At 31.6% G+C, this 6,297-nt stretch overlaps 1 long non-coding RNA gene across 1 annotated transcript; it reads left to right on the plus strand.

The window, feature by feature from the left end:
* Positions 1–1,887: 1,887 nt before the first annotated feature.
* LOC111379973 lies at positions 1,888–3,634 on the plus strand. The gene is made up of 4 exons (XR_002700108.1): positions 1,888–2,295; positions 2,723–2,799; positions 3,118–3,204; positions 3,337–3,634. It is a non-coding gene; the product is annotated as an uncharacterized LOC111379973 (long non-coding RNA).
* The last annotated feature ends 2,663 nt before the right edge of the window (positions 3,635–6,297 follow it).

The raw sequence follows: 6,297 nt of genomic DNA on the forward strand, positions 1-6,297 counted from the left end.
TAGGTAACTTATATTATAAATTTTTCTTATTATATATAAATTTTATTCGTACATTAAATTTTTTAAATTTTTAGCCCATCATAACAGTAATTCCTGGCTCCGCCCCTGCAGGATACCCTTGACATAACTATTATGTATTTAGTGACATGAGTCGAGGCATAATTTCCGCTACAAACGTACTCAAATGGCCAAGAAGCCTCCTAAAACACCATTTATCTAGTGATTCGAAAAGTGGAAAAGTCGATCATATGAAATCTTTTATTTGTGGTTTCAGCATTGTGATCAACGGCATCTCATCCATCAATTGTCGTCTTCGTTCTTGTCCATATCCACATCTACTGAGGAAGATAAGTTTGGTTTCAAGGCTAATGCCTTGACAACTTCGATGCGGTAAATTCTCAATATATTGGGCATCTTGGTTCAATGTAGTTGAGATGTACTCATCATAAAGATATAGATTGGGGGAGGACATTGAAAAATATGCTTCTCACTTACGAAAATGGCATAATTTAGCCCTCACAACTTTTACTTTTGTGTTACAAGGCTTTGAAGTTTGTTGTCGCCTAACGAAGGAAAAGCATCAATTAGGCAAAGAAAAAATTAAATTACACGCTTGATGTCAATGTTTATTATTGTGTTAGTTCGATTATTAGTACTGTTAATGAGTTTGAATATACGTATAAAATTTCAATCGAAATCATAATCTCATAATAAGGACAAAAGTCATCACCGGCAGAGTTCACATACAAAGCCGATTTTTGAAATGATCTATCGAATGTGGAGCACTTTATGTTATCAAATGTTGGGATTATACATGGTATCGTAGTCTTGTAAATAGGATTACTTAAATTTGAGTAAACTCGTATTTGTCATGATCTTGATAGTTTGGAAGTAACATCCTTTAAATCTGGCGACCAAGTTGTCTCGATTTTGAAAGCAAGAAAATATGTTGAAAATATTTTGTTTCAATGTTTATTAGTGGCTAAATTTCTCTTTCTTTGTGCACGAAGTAATACAGTGGATAATTAGGTGTCCGAAGCACAGTGAGACGTGGTTCATGTTCAACGAAAATGTCTCTGGATTTGAAATAGAAAAATTTACCGTGGGGCAGGGCTGAAATGGAACACCTACTTAACAGAACGTAGGCTACGTGACGAACTCTTTGGTGGATATGGGATCACATCACTTTCATGAAATTAAGGCAAACTTGGAAATGATGCCAAACCCCTGAAGATAAATACAAATTGGCTAAGTATATTCATACAATAGTTTTTAATAAATAGACTACATTTATTACATGAAAGATTCATAATCTTTACAAACTATTACATTTATCTCTCGAACATTTTTCATCATATTTTTTATTTTCAAGTTAACATAAATTGTTCTTGATTATGGATTATTTCCAATTTTTTCTTTAAAATAGAGTAAAAATACTCATTTGCTCATTATATTTTTAAATAAGCAAAATAAATAATAATGGAACAATGCAATTAAATATTTGGCCTCATTTTAAAGTACGTTATTAATATTTTTGGACGAAAACAACGATTAAGGACAATATTTTTTGATCAATGGAATATTAAAAATTAGAATGTGATGAAGAAAAAAGTTAGCCCCTGTTTGACAACAATTATTTTCAAACTTCTTTTTTTTCTACATACTCATTTTCAATTATGTATTCGCACAATAAAATAGTGAAAATTTCACCACATAACTAAAATATATAAAAAAAAATTCCTTTTTACATTTCAATACTATTTTCACCAAATATACTACAATATATAAAGTATATTTAAAAAAAGTAAAAGTTCAGCCATTTCAATATTTAATTTAGTAAAAGCTTAAATTTATCCACCAAACAAGCCATTTAATACACCCCCCAAATCACGCCCACAGTAAACTGCTCTTCTTCTTTACCAATTGTACATATGAAAAGCAAAATTTCTCAAATCAAAACCAGAGAATTCTTCAGTAACCACCCATTGCATCCTCGAATCGTATTTTAAACTCTAGTCCCTCTCATTTCAATCCCAAAAATCATCTATTCCAACAGCAATATCGTCATTGTGATCTCAGTAGACCTTAGCCTAATGGACAACGTTCAAATCACAAATCCAAGTTCGAAATAAAGCATTTCTACAACATAGGATTAATCCATTGTTTGATACTGGAAATGGAAGATGACATCACCAATTTCATCTGAAGACAACATGGTGGAAAGAGGAATATGGATGCCGTAGTTTTGGACTCGAGTTCGTGGAAGAAAAACTGGTCCATCACAATCAAGCAAAGGTATCTGAATATTATTTGTTTTAATTTATTGTTATTTTCACATACACGGGTTGTACTATAATCATAAAAATGCATAAATTTGTTTGCAATATTTCTTTCCTAAATGAAATACTCTCCTTTGTTTGCAATATAATTATGATTAACGCCCAGATTTCTTTGTAATATTAAGAATGACATATGAAAGACGCTCGTTTGTTTCATGGAATGATATTTCGTATCCATTACATAACACGTAGGTCGGTGATTTTACAATGTGGGTTGTATATTATTTGAGATATGTAATCTACTTACCTGACTTGATTTTTAAACTATTGCATCTGGTCTCCAAGCACGTTATAGGACATATATGTGTGTATGTTACAAATGTCACTCTTAGTATATATGTGATATTTTTGTGGTTTGTAATATACTAGAATCTTGCTTGTAGGTTTGAGGATTTTTGATGCTCGATTTGGGGAATTTGGGCCTCTTAAGGAGATTTGTCTCCTACGCAATATTACATTGGTGAGTAATCTCTGTTGTGCAAGCCTCTACTGCAATGTCACAATTACTTGAAATTGGATTGAACTTAAATTAGTTAAGGCAACTGTCATGATAGTGTGTTATCATACATATTGTGTTAACTTTCCTTGTTTGTTAAAAAAGGACAAATCAAACTCTATGTAGATATCATTCTTTATAACTATATTGTAACAAGCAAGTCTTGTATGTGTTTACTTAACATCACAATGTGTTATCTTACACGTTCTGTTAAATCTCCATTTTTATGCAATATATGATACCATGAGTAATTACATTTGCACTATCTGGTTTTTGTAACAGTATAAAGCACGAGTCAGGGGATGTTACGCTAACTAGATAACATGTATTGTGTGATACCTCGCTTGACATAGTTGTTGCGTGCATAAGGTAATATGTAGCTTTACAATGGTTGATGTTTATATATTAAATTATTTATCATTTGTTGTCTCCTATGTCTTTTAAATGTTAGTTGATTTTATAAGGTGTATCATTGGGTGTCATGTTTCTTCCAATATCCAGATGACAATGGAGGGGGCTTAAAAGGCAAATGATACAATCAAAGTAAGAGTACAATTAAGAAACTAGATGTGCAAGGTGCAAGGTGCAAGGAGTACAAATATAATAGAAATACATGTAAGCACTCACTACCACTGAATCAAATACGAAAGAGGAAAAGAAGTTTGTAAAGTATCAAACATGTTGATGAGACGTTACAGATGCTGGACTAGAGATGGTTGAATTTCTATTTTAGTTTCTAAGGAGCAAATTTCATACCGCCTAGTGTATTCCATAATGAATACTTATTGTTAATGGTTTTCTTTTTTGTGTTTTTTTTTTTTTGTTCGAAATGCATGTTTACAAAGATGGGGACAAGATCAATATGATTTTTGGTAAATTTCATATAGAAATAAATATTTAACAAAATTTCTAGTACGATAGATATTAATATTACAATCACAATACTTGTTAATACTAGATGAATATTGAACAATGAATCAAATAATCCACAATGATCTTTATGATAATGGAAGACGTATCATCATCGCATTCTCATGAGAAATAAGTGGATCCTCGCACATTGATTTTTACAAAGTATAATTCATTTCAAAATTCTAAAAAAAAAAAGTAAAAACCAAAATTACTAATCAATTTCAATATGATGTGATCCTTAAATTCACTAATTATTATACAAGAGATGCTTCATGATCGCAACAATATACAAACAATGAAATATATTGAAACATTCCATTATGATCAAGATATTAGAAATTATATTGCGTACCAAAAATCACGGGAAAGATGAATGTATAAAATGAGTAAATTTTCATAGTTTATAAAAAATCATATGATGTGTCTTTATATCGAGAATTACAAATACTATGTCAAAAAAAACTTGTGAAGTCCATTACATTGTAGATAATCAAACCATCGTAAGTTTTCATTTTTACTAAGTTTGAATTTCCTTGATTTTTTCTATCAAGCTACTAATCAGGGGATTCATTTATTAATATGCAAATTCATAGCTATTGCCATGTTTCAATTACAAAAAATCAATGAAATTTAAGGTGATAGTAATTTTGATTTAATTTGTTATAACACCTAGTATTTGTAGTATATATAACTAGTGGGTAGTATTTTATGAATTATTTTGTTTTTCTTGGTTAGATGTGAATTCTTCCCAAAATTAATACCACGAGATGAGACAAAAAATTAGTAGCTCAACCCAATCGCTTGTGATGGTCCACTTGTGTGTTGTTTGGCCCATTTGTTGTTACCCTAATTCTTGCCCTAAACCTATATATGGGCTATCCCTTTGATTGTCAAAACCCTGATCTATGTTTGGTACAATTGAGAGACTTTTGAAGGCAGCCATTCTTTCTTTTTTCCTGTAAAAGCCCTGGTCATTGAACTTGCTTTCTTTCCCTCTCCTTCTTTGTGAGTTACAGCCATTGTCACCTTCCTTTGTGGAATCATCCATTGTGTGTGTACTTTGAAGGATAGGAAATAAGAGGCAATACAAGTGTTCTGGGGTTTGAGTTTCTGTTGGAGTAACCTCGCGGTTGATCAAATAAAACTTGCTTAGCACTGCTGTTGACGATCATTTTACTGATAGATGTTATTATGACCCTGTTTGAGCCCCATTTTGGTAAGATAATGTATTTAGGAATGGTGATTTTTTTTTTTGGAGAATGTATAATTAAAAACGAAGGAAAAGTTTTCGATTTATGTATAAATTTTTTTATAGAAGAACCTATGGTTGAAAATGAGTATTCGTAAAAACTAGGGCCAAACATAGGCTATGACAACATATACACATATTGTTGAAATGTTAGAAAATTTAAGTAAATGAAGTTATTTGCCTTTTCAAAAAAACTTAAGAGAGAAATTATAGCCAAAATACTGTGAATGAAGTAAATTATGATTAATATTTCTAATTACACATAATATTGACCTATACTTTTTCAATTTTGTTAGGCACTATTACCTGTGAGAGTTATCAATAGAACTACACACAAAAGCATATGGTAACAACTTTTAGGGAACTAAAAACCCACTTCCCCTAATTGGAAAAGATCTCATGGCACAGCTATGCATGAATTTATTGACGCCAAAGCTAACAACTTAGTACATATATTGGTAGGATGATTCAGTAGTAATGTATGGTATTAAAAATGGTAAAACTATCATATTGTCAAGTATAGCTAACAATTATTGTTTCTAGTATTGTGCTCTAACTTTGACAAGCCACACATTCTCCACGGCGGTTGGTTAAAGAGGATGACATCTGATAAGTTGTGTTGTTAGGATTATCCTATAATTGAAATACAAAGCATAGATTTTTAGAAAACAAATGCTAATTACAAGAGATTAAGAGGATGTCACGGAAATTGACACCAAGATCTTCAATTGTGTGATCCAGATTCAGTTTCAACCAACAAATCAGACACTACCAACTATTTGATCTCTTGATCCAAATCCAAAACTCACTTGTGGTTGCCTATTAACATTACCCATAAAGGATAATACAATAGCTACAATATCGCAAAGGCAGTGAAAAAGAACGAAGTCTCTAAGCAAAGCTCTCAATAGCACCATATATTGCTGCCTCTTTTCTCTCTATTGCACATACTCATTCACCCTAGATAAAGAAGCTTATTTATAGAATTTGGTATTAGTTATAATGTAATTGGCAATTCTGTAAACAAAAATGACCAAATTGAAAATGTGTGAAAGTCAAGGAGTTAGGTGCAATTTTCTATAGTTGTGTTAGGTAGTTTAGGGTTCAAACTCAGAATAAGGAAAGAAGAATTGCCACAATTTCGCTTGACTTTCGCCAACACATTGCTCAAGCGACAAAAACAAAATGGACTTCGCTAGTTTATCGCGGGACATCGTTCGAGCAAAACATCATCGCTCACTTTTTGCTGGGCTATCGCTTGAGCTACTGTGTATACTAAAAAATCCTAATTTGCGATTTTC

Source organism: Olea europaea, unplaced genomic scaffold (genome assembly GCF_002742605.1).
Source record: "Olea europaea var. sylvestris unplaced genomic scaffold, O_europaea_v1 scaffold2076, whole genome shotgun sequence".
NCBI classification, from domain to species: domain Eukaryota; kingdom Viridiplantae; phylum Streptophyta; class Magnoliopsida; order Lamiales; family Oleaceae; genus Olea; species Olea europaea.